The following is a 23686-nucleotide window of genomic DNA, read 5'->3' on the forward strand; positions in this document are numbered from 1 at the left end:
TTCTTTACCAGGTGAACTACCAGGGAAGCCCAAAAGGAGTACATCACCTTGCTTATTGAATTTCTTTGCAAAATGCTGGACTGGATGAAGCACAAGCTGGAATCAAGATTGCCAGAAGAAATATCAATAACCTTGGATAAGCAGATGACACCATCCTTATGGCAGAAAGCAAAGAAAAACTCAAGAGCTCTTGATGAAAGTGAAAGAGGAGAGTGAAAAAATTAGCTTAAAACTTAACATTCAAAAAGCTAAGATCATGACATCCAGTCCCATCATTTCATGGCAAATAGATGGAGAAGCAATGGAAATAGTGACAGACTTTATTTTCTTGGGCTCCAAAATCACTGCAGATGTGGACTGCAGCCATGAAATTAAAAGACGCTTGTTCGTTGGAAGAAAAGCTATGACCAACCTAGACAGCATATTAAAAAACCAGAGACATTATTTTGCCAATAAGGGTCCGTCTAGTCAAAGTTATGGTTTTTCCAGTAGTCATGTGTGGATGTGAGAGTTGGACTATAAAGAGAGCTGAGTGCCAAAGAATTGTTGCTTTTGAGCTGTGGTGCTGGAGAAGACTCTTGAGAGTCCCTTGGACTGCAAGAAGATCAAACTAGTCAATCTTAAAGGAAATCAGCCCTGAATATTCATTGGAAGGACTGATGTTGAAGCTGAAGCTCCAATACTTTGGCCACCTGATGTGAAGAACTGATTCATTGGAAAAAACTCTGATGCTGGGAGAGATTGGAGAAGACAGGAGGAGAAGAGGGTGACAGAGGATGGCACCACTGACTTGATGGACATGAGTTTGAACAAGCTCTGTGGAAGCCTGATATGCTGCAGTCCATGGGGTCACAAAGAGTTGGACACAATTGAGAGACTGAACTGAACTGAATAACCCCATAAATAGAACAGTTAGAGACCTCTGCATATTTGATGGTTAAAATTATTCGATTTTACATGTAACAGCCCCCATCTCCTGGATTGAAGACAAGATTCTTTACTGTCTGGGCCACCAGAGAAGCCCCCATTCATACTATTAATTAAAATATGACTAAAGACTTAATTATAAAAAATGAAAAATAAATATTAAGAAAAAAATCCAAGAGGTCCCCCAGTTATATATCTGTACACGGATGTGTAGAAAGATGTTAAATACAGAAATTGGGTGCTGGGGAGGGGAGAGTATCTGTAATAATGCACTGCAATTCATATAATTTTGTCTTGATTTCCTTCATTTTTTTGTTTTTTATATTCTTAATTTTGTCCTTCCCTCCTTCCCCAATACTCACTATTTTGTTGGAACACAGCACATGGCTTTTGCCTGTTTTTGAACATATTACAAGCCAAACATGAATTATTCTTGGTCTCCATTCCTTAACATCACCCCCTCCAATGACCTTTACCCTCCCCCTACCTCCCGTGATCTTGCATCTTGAATAATCACTCCACCTCTGACATCTTGTTTGCAATTATTCTGCTTTCTGAGCGTTCACTTCCCATGATGGAGCTCTCAGTCCAGAACTGCCTTGCCAGTGTCCCTGTGAAAACATCAGGTTCTCACAGCCCCTGTCTCCCTTGTACCCCATCTCTCCCAGCTCATCTTAGATTCAGTGCTCATCAAACACCACCAACTCCTTTGCCCCCCTCTTTCCATTGCACTCGCTGAGTGAAAACAAATCAACCTAAACCCAACTCTTTGTTTACCAGCACCTGCCCTGGAGCTGAGTGTGCCTGTGAAAGTGCACACCACGCTGACCTCTCACACTGGAAATTCAAATCTTCAGATCTCACTTCCCTGAAATTGGGAACCACAATGTTTCCAGTATTTTCCATTTCCAGTTTTAAAAACAATGCTTTCCCACTCTCTGTTCTCCCTTCAGGCCTCCCACATGCCTTCTCTTGTTCCATTCTCAGCCCATGACCTGGCCTCACAGTTCACAGGGGAAACCATGGTTTCTTCACCTGCTCACCATCAAATCTTCAACTTACCGCTGTTTGTAGTCACAGCCTCTGCCATCTCTCTTGGTGCAACATCACCTTTCCATGGGGAAGGTGACACATCCGATGTGATGCATCACTCCTCACTCATGCCTCACTTATGTCCTGGATCTCACCCCCTCCTGCCTCCTCAAAAGCCCTCCTCTGGTAACTCTCTCCTCTATCAGTTGCACCATCAGCTTCTCCTACATGAGACATATACTTCCAGGATCCACATATACCTCAATATCAGCCATCTTAAAAAACAATAACTCTGATTGTTCATCTCTCTCCAGCTGTCACACTTCTTCTTATCTCTTCTTCTTCATCAAATTGTCTATAGGGACTGCCTCTGCTTCCTTGCTTCCTGATTTCCTTTTACCTTCTTCAACCAAGTGCTGAAATCCCACTCCACTACTAAAATTATTCCTGTCAAAGTTACAAGAGATCTCCATGTGTCCAAATCAATGGTTTCTTTCTGTCTTCATCCTACGGCTCTTAACAGAGTCCAACTCAGCTGACCACTCTCCCTCCTGAACATTTGACTTGCCTGGCTTCCAGGATAACTCACAATTACTTTTCTTTTCAAGCCTCAGCCTCAGTCTTCATTCACTCCTGTTCCTCTCCTGGTTTCTCAGTGTTAATGTGCCCCCAAGAGCATAGTCTGAGGATCCTTTAATTTTCCTTTCCACATCCTTAGAAATGTCCGGCTTTGGGCAGGGATCATCTATACACAAATGACCCTTACATTTCTCATACTTCAGTCATGATCTCTTTCCTGAGTTTCCCACTCATATAATATAGTGCAGCTTCAACATAACACCATGATTTCAAGTAGGAAACTCCAGTCCTGGAACACCCCCATTGTGCACACTGAAAGATATCTTTCCTGAATGGAAATGTACCCCTTCTTATTGTCAGGTTCCTATGAGACTATCAGTCCTTAATTATTTTGATGTCATTCCTGACATCTCAAATTGAACATGTCCAAAACCAGACTCTACCCTCAAAACTGTTCCTCCTTCAGTCTCTGCCTCTCAGTGAAATGGCACACCACAGCCCTGTTGTTCAGCCCAAAGCCCTGCTCACCCTCACGCTTCCTGCTTCCCTGCTTTCTCTATTGGTACCCACATACAATGTGTCACCAAATTCTGTTGACTCTACTTCCAAACTCTGTCCTCAATTCATCCATTTCTCCCCAACTCCCTTGCTCTCACCCTATTTCCCATCGCTACCATCTCTCACCTGGACCACTGCAGCAGCATCTCCAAGACCCTTCTCACTGCATTCAAATTAAAATCTAAATCTCTTATTGCAACTTAAAATTGCAACATGATCTGGGCTCTGCCCTCCTTTGAATTAATTCTACACTTCTCTTTCTCCTTCTCTCTCTCTCTCTCTCTCTCTCTCTCTCTGTCTTTCTCCTGTACTCACTTCCCTCCAGACATAATGGTTGCATTTTCAATGCTTCATTTTGTTTGGAAAAGTCTGAGCAAGTCTGAATTTTCCCCTGAAAGTGACTTGATATTTGTTGCTGTTATTATTATTGCCTGAAACGTAGAGGAGTGTTTCTTCCTCTTTGAGGTCTCATAAAATTAGGACATATTCCAGAGTTAATAAATCCATACTGATTTTATCTGGAATATACTATACCCTTTCAGTCTGTGGGCTCAAACTTTCCTTGATTTCAGGAAAGGTCTCTTAAATTATATCCCAGATGGTTCTCCATTCTTTTTTCTCTTCTTTGGAGACAGAAACTACGCATACACTGTATTTCCTTTTGCTTCTATATCAATGATTTTCTGTTTATTTATTTGGCTGTGTTAGGTCTTAGTTGCAGCATGTGGGATCTTTCATTATGGAACACATACTCTCCAGTTGTGGCATGCAGGCTCTGGAAAGCACTGGCTCAGTAGTTGCAGCTCTCAAGCTTAGTTGCTCCAAGGTATGTGGGATCTTAGTTCCCCGACCAGGGACTGAACCTTTGTCCCCCCTGCATTGCAAGGCAGACTCTTAAACACTGGACCACCAGAGAAATCTCAAAGATTTTCTCTTTGTTGTCTTTATTTTTATTCAGCCTGCCTTTTGAAGATATCTTCCTGCTGCTGCTCTGTTTTTTAGTATCCTTTATCCTTTTTCTGTAGTTATTATGACTTCACCTCTTGTGGTGTTTTCATTTTTTTTCTTCCTCTTTTTTCTTGAGCACCACCAACTCATTTTCAATCATCCTTTGTTGTCTTCTTATTTCATCCTTGAGTCTGTGTTCCTGCTGTAAGCTCCTGATTCAAAGGGGCTGTGTCTATCCTCCAATTTTCTGAACCAAGAGACAATTGCATGACTTTCCTCTGATTCACAGCAACATTACTTCACTGTGTGCTTTTCATCTTCCTTTTGTGTATCATATATCTTCCATTCCTCCCTCCCTTCCTCCATCTCTCTGTGTGACTTGTAATTAACCCTCTTCATGTCTCAAAGACCTAAAAAGCCAGTATCTCCCACAGTGGCCCCTCTTTTGAGCCACATTTACAGTCAGCTGGCTGCAGAGAAGGCAGTTCTCCATACTTCCTTCCACAGCACCAGTCCCTGCCTTCTGTGAGTCAAATAACTTTGCATTGTTCCTAAAGCCCTTGCACATACCCCATCTTACTCCAGACGGGGGTCAGGGGGTTGGCTCATGAGATCAGGATGTTCACTGGGCACTGTGGGCTCTGCCAATGCAGTTTGTGTTCTACCCACCACACCTTGTTGCTCGGATCTACCTGCCCCATGTCACTTCCTGAACACATGTCTGGCACCAACAGCACACATGTCTGATCTCCACAGCACACATCATCTCCAGGATTCACACACCAGGAGTCATATCCTGAACTTGTAGATCTCGTTATTTCTTGGATACATATGTGTCACATCACCTCCCTGATCACATCCAACACTGTCTGTCAGATCTGCAAGTCACACATCACTTTCAGGATCCCACATCTGCCGTCATATCCTGAATCCGCAGGTCACATGTTACCTCATGGATCCGTACATGTCGATCCCGGATCACCATGTCCCACGCCGTCAGTCAGAACATTACGTCCCACATCATATCCTGGATCCTCACATGTCCTCTAATCTGCATCCACACATCCCACGTTCTCCTGCAGGGTGTTGGTCTTCATCTGCAGCCCATAAGGAGGCATCTTGTCCTTCAATCCAGCAGGTGCTGCGTTTTCATCAAAGAACAACTGGGAATAGAGGGGCCCACACTCAGAACCTGGCCATACCACCCACAATCAGAGACATTTTAAGATCCTTGGGCTGATAACAAACCCAATTTCACTAGGTAAGAGTTTTCACTGTGAAATGTAAGCTCCATGGGACCTCCTGCTCAGACCCCTTGAGACACTCTTCTGTGACCTGGTGTCTGACACTCACTCCCTTACAGGATATGACTCTGGCCAGGTCTGGCCCTCTGGTCTCACCTGGAGTGAACTTGGTAATACCCTGACCCTTCACAAGGCCATTTGTGCTATAAGAATGGTGAGAGGTGGGATGAATGATCCAAAGCAGTGCAGCAGTGCAAGCCACTGAACAACACCAACCTGTGTTAACAGTCAACAAAGAATCAGCTGTGTATCACTCACACAATGTCCAAAACATGAGCTTCTGATCGAAGTCATGTCTCCTTCAAGGGAATTCTTAGGACCCAGGGACCAGGGCTGCCCAAGACCCCTCACTCCCCACTGGGACAGAGCTCTGATTCCCATCCAGTCCCTTTGGTCCACACTTCTCCCTGGGTGGGGTCCTCAGGTTCCAGTGGTTCTGTTCTGGAGTCTGTTGCCCACACAGGGTCCAGAAAGCCTGGAGAGCAAGAAGCTGCACTGTTTCCTTGTAAAGATATAAGAATGAGGCCTCAACTTCCTTGTGATCTCCTGATTTACCAGGAGCTCAAGCAGACAAGAGAGGACATGAGAAGAGCCAGTGTTCAGCTCCTGCACTGTGGAAGCCAGGCTCCTACCCTGCTCTGTTAACCGTCCACATTGCCTAACCTGACCAGTCTGAGCCCTGAGTCCCTGGGGGCTCACCTAAATGGTTCAGAATGTGCATGTGACTCATATGCGTCCAATAAGAATAAGGCCCTTTCCTGCAGGATCTCAGCCTGGGGGGATGTGAGCTGGAGATGGAGCAACCTGCTGAAAGAGGCCCATTACAGGGCTGTCATTACATGAACTAGTGGCAGGGGTTGGGGAGGGGGGGTTGCCATTATAAAAACTAATAGAGGAGTTGATGTTACATAAACTGACATAGGAAGAACTGTTGCATAAATGGATACAGAGACTGCCATTATATAAACTAATGCAGGGCTGTCATTACATAAACTAATAAAGGGACTGTCCTTAAATAAACTAATACAGAGGTACCCTCAGGGAGGACCTGCCATTATAAAAACTAAGACAGAAGAAATAAAGCCACCAATCAAGTGAGAAAACTAGATCTTCATTTATCATTTGAAGCCCTGGGCCCAAGTTTTCCTGATTCTGTTCATTCTTTTGAGTTAGACAAGTCATAAATCTCCTATCTTCTTTAATGTGGCTTGAATTGAGTTTCCTGTCTCTCGCATATGAAGAAACCTGGAATGATACCTTCCAAAATCATCCAGGCAAAACCTCTATGAATCCATGTTTTTCCCAGTAACCCCTTGACTGGGCCAGCTGACAGTCCAGAGGAAAGCAAGATGGGAGATTTGGTCCCAGGATTTGTGGCTTTAGAGCTTTTGCCAGGTTGACCACGTGTCTTTATGAGGAGATACTTAACCCTTGGCAGCTCTTAGAATCAGTCCTGAGCTGAGCTCAGCTTTGGGTTCTGTGATGAGTGCAAATTATCTCACTTAATGCACAAAAGCAGGATGTGCCAGGAGGGTTCCTACTGAAATCTGCTGGGGTTCGATCATGTTTATTTCTCTGCAGAAGCATCCTTCCTGCAGCAGAGTATGGGTTAGAGGTTATTGCTAATCCTGCACAGGGGAGGGCGAGACTGGGTCACAGGCTATCCAAGCTTACAGAGTCTTCCCCAGCAAACACAATCACTGTTAGGGAAATCACCTGGGAGGATTAGGCTGGGATCTCCAGACACCTTGACCAGCTGAGACTCAACTTGAGAATGACCAATACTCCCTTGGTGACAAAGTTGTAAACTCTCCAGAGCATCCAGGCCACCTATTCATGGGCTCTTGGTGTTTCTCCCAACTTTTGCCCTGAAGCTGCATGGATTGGTCTATCCATTTCCAGCTCTCCGGCAGTGCTTCTCCAGCATCACAGGCATGACACCCAGCAGCATTAGGAGCAGCCGGCCCATTTTCAAGGGGGTAGGTTTGTATTCCATCCAAGTAGGTGGCTGATGTCCAGGGCCTGAGATTGGCTCACACCTAGAGATCTAGCCTGGTTAATGATTAGGGAATGAATTAGCTGGATGTCTGAATTGGTACCCCAGCTAGTTATTGGGAAATAATCCCAAGAAATTTTGGCAGGCTGAGGTTGGATAATGCTTAGAAACTCAGTCGGACTAGTTATCTTTGACCCAATCTGGCAAATACTTGAAGACAAAGCTTACCCAATGTCTGGGAACTCACCTAAATATCTTCTTGTGAGCAGCTGGGCTAGAGTCTGGAGTCTTACAATCAGGCACCCAACCTGGTTAGTAACAGAGCATGAAACCTGGTTAATGCCTGTTCACACAGCTTGGTTAATGTCCACAAATTTGACCTAATGTGTCCCAAGGAAGAAGAGCTAGAGCATGAACTGTCATCTGCACTTGAAAAGCAGACCAACAGTTCTGGAAATATCTACTCCAAATGCCTTTGAAATGCAAACACAGTCTGGTTGGAGTGGACACCAGAGATCTTGATTTGGTCTGAAGGGCTTTTCCCCCTCTGTGCCTGGAACCCATTCATCATCCACATCAGTACACAGGCAACATCTCATGTCTTCCCAGATTTTAATTGGCCTCTCAAGATGCTCTGAGGTCTCACAGAAGCAGACACTTGAGGTAGGGGAATCAGCACTGGTTAAACTGATGAAAAGGGACATGGAGCTGGAAGTGTGAAACAATTCTGAAAGAGCTCTGTCCACAGTGATGCTCCACAAGTGCACTTCACTGGAATAAACTGAAGTGTTGCAGAGAGGAACAAGTGCTTGTCTTGGAGGGGCAATGAAATGAGAAGCCACTGTGTCATGATGTTCCCAAGGAAAACTAGGAGCCATGTGGGTGACCCACTGCCCTTCAGAGGTCATAGCTGGAGTGATAATTGTGTAGGAGATGGAGCATGACTTCTTATTAGAATAGAAGCAGTCACTCATGTCCCTTTCATCTTTCAAAATATTGATTGAATGATGCCAAAAGCCCAGTACACTGTTGAGCAGTAGCCTCTATAAAAGAAGCTCTGTGACAGCTTCCCCAGCCTCTTCCCTCACTCTATTATAACAAACAATAGAGATAAAAGATGCTCTTTTCACCTAAGGACTGGTGATGCAACCAGGTAAAGTATTGTCAACCATCCTGCAAATCTATAAAGGATGTCATAGCCACTGCCTTAGATTTGATTGTCCATCCAAATTTTATTGTCCAACCAGCCATTCAATAAATGTTGCTGAGCACTTACTATATACCAAGCCCTGGGCTAGGTATAGCCCTTCAGAAATTACAGCTCAATAAGGAGATTGAGATTGTCTTCTCAATAGGGAGACAGTCATGGAAATAGACTAAATTGTCAGATCTCTTGGTTTCAGGCAACAGAAACACAATTTCACATGCCAGAGGTCAAGAGGGCATTTGTTGTTCAAGGACAAGGTAGGGTTCTGAACTAGGTATTCTCTGTGTCTTAAGAATTCCACCCTTCACTCTTTCCTGACCTGATAGATCTAGAAAAACTGGTCCCAGCTCTGTCTCAAAGCACTTCTTCACCTTCAGGTTGGGTTCAGTGGCAGGAGATTGGAGGGTGGCAGGAGAGAAAAGCAGGGGTATTCTGCTTCTGTCCTGCTTGCCTGTGGCTCTGGCAGACACTGTATTATTCTAAGGTCACAGACCCTACACATAGATGCCTTCTCCAGGCAACAGCTGTCCCTGGCTTCCAGAAACATTGCTTTCTCACTTGTCATTCAGATGATCCCAGGGGTAGACTTCCCACTCTTGCTAGCCCCTGAAGTGGGAAGGAACAGAATAAATATGTATAAACATAGAGGAAAAAGAAGGTACTTAACCAAGGCAGTCTATAGATTTTCATAGAAAATCTATTTTTCATAGAAATTGAATAAATAATTTTAAATTTTATATGGAAACAAAAAAGACTCCAGAATGGCCAAAACAATCTTAATAAAGAACAGAGCTGAAAGAATCATGCTCCTTGACTTTAGACTATATTACAAAGCTACAGTAATCAACACAGTACTGGTACAAAACCAGACAATAGGATAGAAAGCCCAGAAATAAAGTCATGCACTTATAGTCAATTAATCTATGACAAAGGAGGCAAGAAAATACAATGGAGAGAAGACAGTCTCTTTAATAAGTGGTGCGAAAACCAGACAGCTACATGTACAAGAATGAAATTAGAACATCCTATAATACCATACACAAAAATAAACTCAAAATGAGTAAAAGTCCTAAATGTAAAACCAATACTCTAAAACTCCTACTGGAAAACAACATAGATAGAAGAGTCTTTGACATAAATCACAGTACTTTTGATCCATCTCTTAAAGGAAATAAAAGCAAAAATAAGTAAGTGGGACCTAAATTAAACTTAGAAGCTTTTGCACAGCAAAGGAAACCATAGACAAAACAAAAAGATAATCTATTGAATGGGATAAAATATTTGCAAATGATATGACTGATGAGGTATTGATATCCAACATATATAAATAACTCACGCAACTCAACACTGAAAAAAACTCAATTTAAAAATCATCAGAACACATGAATAAACATTTTAGCAAAGAGGAAATGCAGATGGTCAACAGGCACATGAGAAGATGCTCAACATCACTAATCATCAGAGAAATGCAAGTCAAAACCACAAAGAGATATCACTTCACACCAGTCAGAGTGCTATCATCAAAAAGAACACAAATATTGGCAAGGATGTGAAGAAGAGAACCCTTGTACATTGTTGGTGGGAATATAAATCAGTGCAGCCACTGTGGTTTACTTGTTAAGTCGTGTCTGACTTTTGTGACCTCATTGACTGTACCTACCAGGCTCCTCTGACCATGGAAGGTCCCAAGCAACAATACTGGAGTGGGTTGCCATTTCTTTCTTCAGATGATCTTCCAGAACCAGGGATCAAACCCATGTCTCCTGTATTGCAGATAGTCCCCTGCACCGTAGGCAGATTCTTTACTGCTGAGCCACCAGGTTTGTAAGTTTCTCAAAAAACTAAAAATAGACCCAGAAATTCCATTCCTGAATAAATACACACACACACAAACAGTAATTGGAAAAGACACATGCATTGAGGTGTTTGTAACACTGTTTACAATAGCCAGGATATGGAAGCACCTAAATATCCGTTAACGGAGGAATGGATAAAGATGTGGTTCATATATACAAAGGAATATTAGCTACAAAAAGGTACAAAATTGTGTCATTTGCAGAGATGGAGATGGACCTAGAGACTGGCATACAGAGTGAAGTCAGAAAGAGAAAAACAAATATTGTATATTAATGCATATATGTGGAATCTAGAAAATGGTAAAGATGATCTTACTTGCAAAGCAGGAGAGACACAGACAAAGAGAACAAATGTATGGATACCAAAGGGGAAGTTGGGCATTGGATGAATTGGGAGATTGATGTATATACACAATTCTGTATAAAATAGGTAACTAATGCAAACCTACTGTATAGCACAGGGAACTCTACACAGTGCTCTGTGGTGACCTAAATGGGAAAGAAATCCAAAGAGGAGCCATATGTATACATATGGCTGATTCACTTTATAGCAGAAACTTACACAACAATGTAAAGCAACTATACTCCAATTTTAAAAATGTATCCCTGTGTTTTTAATTTCTTGATCATCATCCCAGATTTGGGCACAGGTGTCTGTGTATCAGTCTTCCTGGAGCCCTTTCAGGAGCTGTCTCTCAAAGACAGATTCAGGTGTCTCTAGCATAAATGTCAGTGCTCTTTCAGAAAGATGAGGTGGATGGCTGAGTACTGAAAATACATTATTGCATACCTAGACTGTATTGTTGAAACACGTTTATCTGACACTCAGGTGGACAACTGTTCCTAGAAATGAAAGGCAAGTTAGAGGTTATTTTGCCCATAAATCACCCACAAAAAGAGATTTGACCTTCCACAGTAGTGAGCATTGACTTGTGAGTGTACAAATACGGGGAATGTTCATTTTTAAATGTCTCAGCAAGACAGGAGTTAGACTAGTTCTGCATCCTAATACTCCTTTCTAATGGTGCTTCCCTGCATGGAGCCTGGGTCTGGTGCATGTTGAGAAGAGGGGTCTCATGTCTTGATGATTAGAACTCTGTAAGTATTTGGACACAGAATCCTGTCTTGCCCACAAGAAGCTTCCCCAGGTGGTGTCAGAGATCATGGAAGTGAAGGACTGTTCCAGGAAACAATGTCTTTAGATTGGCATTGAGAGAAAAGACAGTTGACACATGGATTTTATGAAATGCATTAAATGGCTTGTCACTGTGACAAATAATAAAAGTAATGACTGTTAAAGAAAGTGGAGCAGCACAAAAACTACTTAAAATATCATCAAGCGTTCCTTGTGGACTCTCCTGGCTGCCATGGTATAAATGTTTTATTAAATAAAAAGCAGTTTGCATCTCCCTTCTCTATGGAACTTGCTGTTGCCTTTTTGTTTTGAAATTTTAAATCTGTATCATCCAGTTATTTATGGATCTCATGGACCTGTAATTTTGCTTGTTTGAAATCATCTGAGTTTGCGTCCTAATCTTGTTGGGGGATCACTGTACCCAGCTGAACTGACTCTCTCAAATTTACTCTAATTTATCTTGAATTATTTAGTTATAAAAGGAAAGCACTCTCAAGGCTTGGAAACATCCTCTGGGCGGACCTCTGTGACAGTGACTGTCCCCAAAGTTCATTCACGTGCTTTGTGCAGGAACGGTAGCACCCTCAAGGTTCAGCTAGATCCCAGTTCTTCCAGGATAGACTATAGTTCCCAGCCTCCCTTGCAGCAAGGTATGGTCGCATGACCAAGTTGTAGCCAATGATATTAAAGAGGAAATTACGGGTACTACTTCCGGTTTGCCTCTAAAGATCGACACCTTTACCCCTCCTCCACCACCACCACCATCCCTAATCCCCCACCTCCCACCATCCTTTCCTTTTCCCGGGATGGAAGTCGACGCGTGTGTTGCCATCTTGGATCTTGAGGAGGACGAGGATCTACCAGGGCTGGTGGAGCAACGACGTGGATCTGGGGCCTTAGATGGTGGGGTCAGTGCACAGCGTTCCACGTAACAGGCCACGGCTTGTAGATAACAGAAATTCCCCGTTTTGTTTAAGCCACTCTTATTCGTGCCCCTGCTCACATGCTGAGGCACACAGACTCCTCTGAGCCCCTTGTTTTCCATCTTTACTTTCTTCTTTCCTTGTGAAGTAAAAGCATCAGATAATAATGGTGGACATTAATGGAACACAGTCTGTCGCCCCCAAGTGGTAATTAAATGTCCTGTGAATGACCTCATTGATCCTCCCAGCGGTTCTGTGGGGTAGGTGATGCTTCCACCCGCCTCCTATAGATGTGGAAACCGGGACACAAAGACCCCCAGTAAAGCACAGGGCCGGTAAGGGGGTAGGGCATGAGCCCAGGTGGTCTAGCTCCAGAGTCCCCTGACTTTCTGCACAGGGAAATCCCGTCACTGTCCCATGTAAATTCAGAGGGAGCTGATATCTGACCTCTGTTGTGATGTGTTTCTTTCATAAAATAGGCCCTCAACTCAGTTCCCCGATAATATTTCCAGAGGGTTTCTCGATCACTGCCTGCCCCAGTCCACCCACCCCTTGTACAGCATGTGTACATCTGCACACATGTGTATGTGTACATCTAAGGGTCCATCTGAGTAGCTGAGAGACTACGATGGCCCCACAGCCCTTACACAGGATGTGGGGAGCCTGGCCACAGGGCCCTCCCTAGCTCAGACCCACCATCTCCCACTGCCCAGGGTGAGGAATGGGGGCTAGGACAATGTTTAGCAACCAACTGGGGCCCTGGAAGTGACTCAGGCAGCTTCCTTCTCCTTTCTGCCATTTTCTCTTCACTCCCCCAAACCCCACTGTGCTGCCCCTCCTTAAGGGGAGCAAAAAAGAGCACCCTCAGCCCCAGGCTCCCAGCCAAGGAGTTCAAGAGAACCCAAGATGAAGTGAAGTGAAAGTCACTCAGTCGTGTCTGATTCTTTGTGACCCCAGGGACTATATGGTCCATGGAAATCTCCAGGCTAGAATACTGGAGTGAGTAGCTGTTCCCTTCTCCAGGGGATCTTCCCAATCCAGGTCTCCCACATTGCAGGCCAATCCTTTACCAGCTAAGCCACTAGGGAAGCCCTAGATAGACACCAAGAATGGACTAGAAGCCCAGTCAGACTGATTGGAAATTGTGCAAACTGCAGAGTCACAGGGGCTAAGGGGATGAGTCTTAACCCACATATGATGCCATTGTTATGTTCATAAGGTCTACAGGCATTTCCTCCAGAGTAAGGGGCAGGGGCCCCAGCAGGATCTGCTAAGTAGGGGAGGATATATCCTCACTGTCCCAACAAACCTGCCCTCAGCCTCCACAGGGACTTGGGAAAACTTCTCTGGGATTCTCCCTCTTCACTCAAGTTAATGGTCCTCCCCTGGGCAGTGACCCTGCAGTCTTTCAGCAGCTGAAAATAGCAGTTGCTCTAGATTCCCTAAAGAGCAGTTATGTTTCTGGAGCTTCCATATGGGCTCTGTGTCCAGAAGGTCACGAGGGAGCACTTGTCCAGGGAGCTGGGATTCTGGGCTAGGCTCAGTCTGTCACAATGGCTGGCTTGGGATCAGTTCAGTTCAGCTCAGTTGCTCAGTCATGTCCAGCTTTTTGCAACCCCATAGACTGCAGTATGCCAGGCTTCCTTGTCCATCACCAACTCCCGGAGCCTACTCAAACTCATGTCCATCACGTTGGTGATGCCATCCAACCATCTTATCCTCTGTCGTCCCCTTCTCCTCCTGTCTTCAATCTTTCCCAGCATCAGGGTCTTTTCCAATGAGTCAGTTCTTCGCATCAGGTGGACAAAGTATTGCAGTTTCAGCTTCAGCATCAATCTTTCTAATGAATATTCAGGACTGATTTCCTTTAGGATGGACTGGTTTGATCTCCTTGCAGTCCAAGGGACTCTCAAGAGTCTTCTCCAACACCACAGTTCAAAAGCATCAATTCTTTGGCACTCAGCTTTCTTTATAGTCCAACTCTCACATCCATACATGACTACTGGAAAAACCATGGCTTTGACGAGACGGACCTTTGTTGGCAAAGTAATGTCTCTACTGTTTAATATGCTGTCTGGGTTAGTCATAGCTTTTCTTCCAAGGAGCACATGTCTTAATTTTATGGCTGCAGTCACCATCTGCAGTGATTTTGGAGCCCCCAAAAATAAAGTCTCTCACTGTTTCTATTGTTTCCCCATCTATGTGCCATGAAGTGATGGGACCAGATGCCATGATCTTGCTTTTCTGGATGTTGAGTTTTAAGCCAACTTTTTCACTCTTTTTCACTTTCATCAAGAGACTCTTTAGTTCTTCGCTTTCTGCCATAAAGGTGGTGTCATCTGCATATCTGAGGTTATTGATATTTCTCCCAGCAATCTTGATTCCAGCTTGTGCTTCATCCAGCCCAGTGTTTCTCATGATGTACTCTGCATATAAGTTAAATAAGCAGGGTGACAATATACAGCCTTGACGTACTCCTTTCCCGATTTGGAACCAGTCTGTTGTTCCATCTCCAGTTCCTACTGTTGCTTCTTGACCTGCATACAGATTTATCTGGAAGCAGGTCAAGTGGTCTGGTATTCCCATCTCTTTAAGAATTTTCCAGTTTGTTGGCTTGGGATATAAAGTACATTAAGTATGGATCTCAATCTATGATCTTAGGTGTGCTAGAAAATACCATTTAGGGCTGCCTTTCCGTAAGGGATTCCCTGGTGGCTCAGACAGTAAAGAATCTGGCAGCAATGCAGAAGACTCAGGTTCAATCCCTGGGTCGGAAAGATCCCCTGGAGGAGGGCATGGCAATCCACTCCAGTATTCTTGCCTGGAGAATCCCATGGACAGAGGAGCCTGGAAGGCTACAGTCCATGGGAGTCACAATAGAGTCATACAGGACTCAGTGACTAACACTTTCACTTTCACTTTTGCATAACTGAAGCGCATTCTTTTTGAGTCTCCCCTTTGTGTCTTTGGTGGAGATGTCAGTTCAGCCCATCGAGGATCCCCTTCCCTTTCTTCCCTGGTATTCTAAGTTCTGCGAAGGTGGTGTGGGCACCTTTTTTCCTTGTTTGTATTCAAGACCTTTGGAATACATTCATGTGATTGGCAAATTTCCAGACATATAATTATGAGCTGAATCAGAACACTCAAGCCCCTTCCCATGCCCCTGCATCCAGGATGCCAGGGGCTGGGCAGTGGCAGCAAAGGTGGCCGGGTCTGCATCTGGCCCTATCAGGTCATTGTTCCAGCCCTGACCTTCCATCCTCTTGACCATTGAGTGCTCATCCCAGGACCCTATACATACACTCACTTTCTGCCTGATCAGTTCAAATCACTATCCGAGATGCTGACTGATGTGGGGTCACAAGATGCCGTGACATTCTGGAAGAAGAGCACAATGTCATCACTTTGTGATGACAAAGTAATGACATCACAGGGATGTCATCACTCCCATGAGTCCCTCAGACTGGTCCTTGCAGGTCTCTGTGATTACTCCTCCTTCCCCAGGGCTTCTCCAAGGTCCCTGTCGGTCTCTGCCCCTTCCACATGCTCCGAGGAGCCTGGGGCCTCCCACTGCTCCCACCCCTTCCAAGGAGGCCTGGGGACCCCATGACCAGACTCATGACACTGTCTGGATGCTCCCCAGGCAGCATCTATTCCACATCAAGGTACCTTCTGAGCTGGGGCTTGGGCCTGGGGATCAGGGGGAGTAGGGGGGAATCAGCCCTGGGTCAGGTGCTGGGTCACCCCAGAGCAGTTTTTAGGGCTTATAATTCCACATTGGGAAGGTCACTGATATCCCAGTGGCAGGATATTTTTGCCCTGGGCTTCTCTTTTACCACCATGCTCCCACACCTGGTCATTGTGCTAGAGGCTTTTGCTCCAGGGGAAGTCCTGTAGGAGGATCAGAGAACTAAGGAGTAATATTACTGTATATAAGAGACTTGTCTCAAGTACATCATCCTGCCGTAATGCAGAGAACCTTGGGAGAATACCTTCAGAGACAGTTGCTTCTCAGACCAAATAGGTCAAGATTACTCTGGGTTGGGGAAGAGAATAATCCAGAAAAAAGATGAGAGACACGAGAAGGGGCCTTGCACCCAACCTCCACAACGTCAGCTCTGAAATGGAGAGTGTCAGGCACCCCAGATAAATCAGGAATCTGAACACAGAGGAGAATTGGATTTGCTTCCTGCCTGGGATACTGGGAGCAGTGACCGCACAGGACTCCCCACAGCCAGAGTGAGGGCTGTGGCTCACAGAGAGAGGAGGTGGCTGATGGAGCCTCAGGGCAAAGGGGACCCACGAGAAACCCTTTGGGCCCTCACCTCCCTGTATGTGGAGGAGAACATGATGCACCCACGTCCCTTATAAGATAAAGTCCTACAGCAAAGCAAGGGACGGGGCATGAGGAGAGCTGTGCTGAGGCAGGGGCTGTGACACCATGCACACTGAGACAGTACTGTAGGAGCAGACCCCGGACGGGGATGAGAACCATCAGCAGGTATTAGCCAGGGATGTGGTGGCTGGAGTCCCACCTCCACCCCATGTGAGCCCGCTTAGAGGCACCCACAAGGAGAAGAAGAAAAATCCCCTACTGTCTAGATATTCCGCATTGATGCCATTCACCTGGAACTGAGTCTACTGTTGCCTGCCATTAAGCAGAGTGAGGGCTCTAGAGAGAAACTATATTTAGTTATAAAAGAATCATGTTATTTTACACACTTGAGTTGATGCCTTAGAAATCTGTGCCATCTGAGCATGCTTTGGGAGAAATGGTTATGTGCAGTGTAACAAATGTCAAATTTGCTTTAGAGCCGTGGAGGAACAAAACCAATTGTGTTTTCTCTACCAAGAAGTAGGGTTTGCCCTGAGCTGAGGAGGCTGTTCTGGGTCTGACATCATCTTGAACCTGGAGGGTGGGTTCAAAGGCAAAGGTTCAGTCACTTCAGGATGGGCCAAGGGGCTGCTTACCCGAGTCCTGGGAGTAGCTGAGCTGGGAGGAGATGGGAGAAGCAGAGGACAGATGGAGAGATGAGGAGGGAGAGGGACAGCTGGGCTGGGAGGAGGGGCATCGAGTTGGGGAAACCACAGGTGATGTCCTGACCCTTTCTTCAGCCTCCTCACTTGGGAACAGTTGCCCTCCCCCCCATAGTCCTATGAGAAGGGAGGAAACTTCAGATTGGAGGAGGAAAACCCGGCAGAGCTGCTCCATTAGACTCATGAAAGCGGTTATCCATCGGTTCCTTCACGCCCTTGGGAGTTTCATCGTCATCCTCTGTGTCCCTGACACTGCTGATAAACGGTGGTGGAGGATGACAAGGTTCTTGACCTCTTCGGAAACAGACAACAAACAATAAAATTAGAAGAAAGCCAAGATGGTTTTAGGTAGTGACAGCTGCTACAACAGGAATAAGAACAATGGTGAGATGGAGGATAATGTGAGGATCATTTCCATGGGGTCAGGGGAAGTCCCTGTGAACTGATTTTTGTGCTGAGAACGGAAGGAGATAAGGAAGGAATCAGACATGTTAATGTTTCAGGAAGAACATTCTTGACAGAATGAAGAGCAAATGAAAAGTTCCGTGAGACAGGTTAAAGTGTGGAGACTGATAAACTGAGAGAACTTGAATGCCATGAAACCGTGACCAGTGAGCATGTCTGTGTCCCCACTGACCCTCCATCGAGTGCTCAAAACTGAGCTGGGGGCCGGAATTGTGTCAGTGTCTCGTTCCCATGGGAAGCATCAGTGCTCCTGCCCGAGTGCTTCTGCCCCATCTTTGCAGCTGGCATCCTGCACGATCTAATTGTGAGAGAGATGGGAGAAGAGCAGACACGGTTGAGCAGGTGGGGATGGAGTGCTCACAGGAGCGGAGTTATTCCCAGATGAGGCCATTAACACATTCTCACTCCATGGGGCCACAAACACCTTCGTCCACTTGGTCTGTTTCCACTGGTCTCTCCCAGGAAGGACAAGGAGTCCTGTGAACACGCAACAGTCTGCATCTGAGTGGGTTTAACTCAGAGCTTCATGGCAATTTCCATTCATTCTGTCTCCAAGGACATTTTCTGAAGCCTTTCCATCTGCTGAGCCAAAGAGATTGCTCAAGACCAGATGTGGAGAGCCCTTGGCCCAGGTAAGAAAGGGGCCTATTAGACAGGTGACCTGCAGCTCCAAGCTGGGAGGTGGGGCTTCAGGAGCACACCTGCCAGTCAGCTTCTGCCGAGAGCAGAGACAGCTTGAGGGACAATGGCCTCCCCATCCCCACTCAGGTTAGACTTTACTTGCACTGGGGGAATTTATATGCACTTTTCATCTGTTCCTCAAATGGCCCAGCAAGGTGACTGGGGTTGTCTCTCATTGCCTGTGATGCTCTGACTTTGGAAATGCTTGTCCCCAAATCACTCTCTTTCTGCAGGGAAACATGAAGATCTCACTGTAAAATGCTTGGGTCGATGAGAAACCAACTCCCAAGGTGTTATAAGAACCCAGGGCTTCCCTGGTGGCTCAGCAGTAAAGAACTGCCTCCAGTGCAGAAGCCTACAGAAGACATGGGTTTAGTCCCTGGGTTGGGAAGTTCCCCTAGAGGAGGGCATGGCAATCCACTTCAGTATTCTTGCCTGGAGAATCCCATGGACCAAGGAGCCTTGTGAGCTACAGTCCATGGTGTCACAAAGAGTCGCACATGACTAAAGCAATTTAGCAAGTATGCCTAAGAACTCAAGGTGGGGAAGGTGTGGTTTCCCAAAGCAAAATCAGGGTTTCTTTGGGAAGCAGAGGGAATAAATGACAGTCCAAACAATAGATATGTGATACGGGCCATTTGTGTCCACAGCGATCGCAGCAGCTTCCACTTGACAGTGGCTGGAGCTTGACACAGGCCTGTGAGGCACATGAACCCACCCCTGGTGTCCTGATGACAGCCCCTTAAAAAGCAGCTCTGAACCCTGGTCCTGCCTGGCCCAATGAGGCCTGTACTGTGGGATGTGTGACATGGAGCTGCCCCCACGCAGGGTGATCCCTTTGTTAAGCCACCGAAGATGAATTAAGGCACCAACGTGCCTGGAGGTGTCCTGGGGATACAAGGAATCAAAGATGGAAACCATCAATGTCAAGTCAGGAATTAATTCTGTCATGTCACCACCACTGTTAGGAGGACTCATTAAAGCTGAACAAGAATCAAAGGGTGATTTGCCAGGAAGGAAATAAAGACCCTCATGACAAAGTGGGGGGCGGGAGAGGGCAGTGCACCGAGTCTCACTGCATCAACTCAAGCTGTAAATTAAACTGCAGTTGATGGGATGGGATCTGGGTCTGGAGAGGCACAGACAGCAGTTTGGGGAGCTCCTCCTGATGGTTAAACTCCAGGCCTCTCCTTTTCTCCCAAATTGTGACAGCTGTTTCATGAACTGTGTAGTATGAAAAAGTCAGCAGCAGCCTATAAAACATGTTTCCCTCGTTTCCCTTTCTGTTGTCAACAAGCTTCTGATATTCAATGTAGTTGCCTTCTCCCAACACAAAAACAATTGCTTCTTGGAATGAATTTTTGTTCCTCAGAACTGAGCCGTCACCGCCTGGCAGCATCTGGGATCAAAATATCTACAGTCATCGGTTTCACCGTTTGACGTCATGTCCCTGAAGACAGGTAGGTTGTGCTGTTTCTGTCCTGCCTTTGTCGCTCTTGCCATCATACACTGCGATCTTGTGTTGGGGACTCGTTTGGCAATGCCTGAGATGGCAGGAGCTGAAGCCATCCTAGCAAAAGCCTTCCTCTGTTTGATATATTGTAAGGAATTAAGGTTGCATCCTGCGTCAGTTCCAGCTTTTTGGTGTGGCTCCAAATCAGCCTCAGAAGCTGTTTGCTGTGCACTTACACGATAGATAAGAAATGCCTCATTTATCTCCTGGATTACCTGCGTCAGAGTCTGATATTTCTTCTAGAAGAGATTTGCCCAGGAAAGCTTTGCTCATTATTTTTTCTTTATATTCAAAACATACATCCAGTTTTTGTGCCTTTACATGTCCTAAGACAGCAGTGGCAACATTTTATGGAGATCAGTAAGTCTTTGTCCCCTCTCCAAGGTCTTCTGGCAAAGAACCAAAAGCTGAGGATACCTGAGCAGTGTTGTCAGGAAGCATCCTCGTGGCCCCTTCATCTTTCCCTTCTGGTCCCATACTTCTCAGGCGTTTGACCTCATCTTCTGGTGCTCTGCTCTAAGATTCTAGTTCTTGCTGAACTGATTCCCAAACCTCTGGGAAGGGACTTCCTTTACGTTTCTGCCAAAATGTATCAACTGGAGTTAAATCATACGACTTCCTGGTTTTTTCTCTAGGTCACACTAGCACCAGCCAGGGACTTTTTCACTCCTGAAGATTCCTCCAGGTTAACTCTGTGTACATGGAAATCCACTACATCACACGCGTAGGATTGATATGTCCAAATATGATGTAAAGGAGTTGCCAGATCCATGTTTCTGTCAACAGGAGTGAAGAAGGCTTTGAAAGCTGAGGCTGCCAGCTCCCAGCGCATCACCTGTAGTAAAACCATTTTTTGGCATCTCTTAGATGTTCCGGAAACTTCTTATCTATTTTCACTGCTCTCATTTCCATTGCTGTTCCTGCTAATTATCTGATTATAGGAAGAGTACCCAGCATAACAGAAAAGCAGAAGAGGCTGTCAACATTCCGGTTCGTAACAGTTTTCATTTCCGCATTTGTGATTTCTGAACTGTTAATGGCACAATATGAAACATTTCCTCATTTTTGATTGTATCATACAGGCATATCATTTTCCAAAGTAATAAAATTGAGATACTGATCAAAAGCTGGATACTTGAGTAACTGCATGGCCGCTACTTCTCCATTTGCAATATATTCCAGTTTACTCCTTGAAAGGGCAGAAATAAAGTGGGTTTTTTTTTTTTCATGTGTTAACTCAATCTACTTTATTTCTTTTTTTTTAATTTTTTTATTATTATTTTTTTTTACTTTACAATATTGTATTGGTTTTGCCAGAAATAAAGTTTAAATAAGCTGGTTCACACAGAGTTGATTTAAAAGAACTAAAGTAGTGGTTTATTATAAAAGGATACAACCAGGAACAGCCAGATGGAAGAGATGTGTAGGGTAAGGTATGGGGAAGGGGGCGGAGCTTCCATGACCTCCCCAAGAAAGCATTTCTCCAAGTCTCCAGGTGTCCACCAGCCAGAAGCTTCCACCCACCTTTGCCACTTGCCTCCAGCTCAAACCTGCTCTTCTCCCTGGGCCAAGCCCTCCAACACTCCCCTCCCACCTCTCCCTCTTGCCCTGCAGAGACCTGCACTTCCTCAGCTCCACCTGCCTCCCCTCTGCTGGCTTCTCGTCTGCAAAGACACAGGTCCAGGAACCATCCATCCACACTGAAAATATCATTTCTCTGCCACACCAACTGCAGGCCACACTTCATTCTCCACTCACAGAGAACCTTCCAGGGAGACACGTGCAGCAGGAGAAGGTTTTCACGGCACATCTATGGTGCTTATTCTTCTAGTGTTCCTGTCACTGTGGTCACCCCACCCACAGGGGTAGGCTGCATTCAGGGGCTGATGGGAGTATCACAGGGGTGCCCCATCCATGTGCCATCCTCCTCCTAATAGACCCCCCACCCTGTTTAGGAACAAACCTAATGGGGCATACTGAGAATAAAATTACTTGCTATTTATCTGAAATTAACACTTCACTGGCATCCCATATTTTATTTGCTAAATGTGACAATTCTACTTGGAATGACTTGGGTATGTCCTGTCTCTCCGAAGTGTCAGCTATAAGTCTGGACAAGCACTTTGGACCCTAACCTGCATATGTCTTTATAGAAGAAGTTTCTGTAATGTGAAATATCACTTCCCAGCCAAGGGTCTTCCCCCAGCCTGGGGACTCCAATTGTCAGGTGTGAGGGACCCTGTGGTCTGTGGGGAGAGCAGGCAGTAATGGGGGCTCGCTGTCCTCTGTCCTCCAACATGTGCCTGGGGAGATGCTGACACAGGTCCCTGCAGGAAACATAAGAGGATGTTCTCTGAGTTTGTGTGTGGCAGCTGGGAGTTGGAGGCTTCCTGGGGATGTGAGGGGGAAACGTGGTGGGCACCCACTCCTACCCCTGAGCACGATGCACCTGAGAAAACCAATGGAGTCACTGTGCACTTAGCAACATGAGCATCTGCTCAAAACATAATTATCTGTAAAACACTACAGTGTCATAAATAGAATGAAATACACAATGCAATGCCATCAGTGTTTATTTCAAAATATATGCCACAGAAGAGCAGTGGGCATTTTGCAAGACAACATTCCAAAAAAAGATAGTCATTAAATGCTGTTCAGGGATTTTCTTAAAAACAAAATCTTACAAAAGAGTCTCAATAAACACACAAATAAGGTAAAATTTCAATTAAAAAAAATTTTAAGATACTAGTAAACACTGTTTGAGGCTTTCCTGGGTGGCTCAGTGGTAAAGAACCCGCCTGCCATGCAGGAGACGCAAATTCAATCCCTGGGTTGGGAAGATCCCCAGGAGGAGGGCATGGCGACCCTCTCCAATATTCTTGCCTGGAGAATCCCACGGACGGAGGAGCCTGGTGGGCTATGGTCCCTGGGGTCACAAAGAGTTGGACATGACTGAAGCAACTGAGCGAGCAAGCACGCAAACAGTTTTATGATTCTGTAACAGCACGAGAGGAACGGGAATAAAAAGGTGAATAAAAAAGTAATAAAACTAGATGGAATCCATGTGCAGACAAATGACATGTCATCTTTTTAGTGTGGTTAGTTCACCCCATTTGTCTTAAGGTCCAGTAAAGAAGGTGAAGACGGAAACAGTGAACAAGGGGCTGAGACCTATGGAGGCCCCTCCAAGGTGACATCCCAGGTCTGCCTCCCATATCCCATAAAGAACAACCTGCTCTATTCCCCCCCCAGCCACTGTGCATTGGGGAGCCCAATTGTTGTACTATTTGCCAAAGGCAGACATTTTTAAAACATAATTCTCCTGGGATGAAATCATTAATTAAAATGGAAAATTAATGTATTCTCAAAGCAAGTATAAATTAACTGGGAATTATTCACTCAGATCATTTTAGTTCACGGATGAAAATGCTGAGATGTTAAAGCTGGTGCACAGACAAGACTCTTGACACTTTCTGAGATTCTCCTTGTGCTTGGATGTCTGTGTCCCATCTAACTGATGTTTTG

The 23686-nt window shown here is 45.3% G+C and overlaps 1 pseudogene; it reads right to left on the reverse strand.

Annotated features, from left to right (window-relative positions):
* Nucleotides 1-5090: 5090 nt before the first annotated feature.
* On the reverse strand, nucleotides 5091-21367 carry LOC104997625 (annotated as a pseudogene).
* Nucleotides 21368-23686: the final 2319 nt, after the last annotated feature.

This window comes from Bison bison, unplaced genomic scaffold (assembly GCF_000754665.1).
Source record: "Bison bison bison isolate TAMUID 2011002044 unplaced genomic scaffold, Bison_UMD1.0 scf7180017864312, whole genome shotgun sequence".
Lineage (NCBI taxonomy): Eukaryota > Metazoa > Chordata > Mammalia > Artiodactyla > Bovidae > Bison > Bison bison.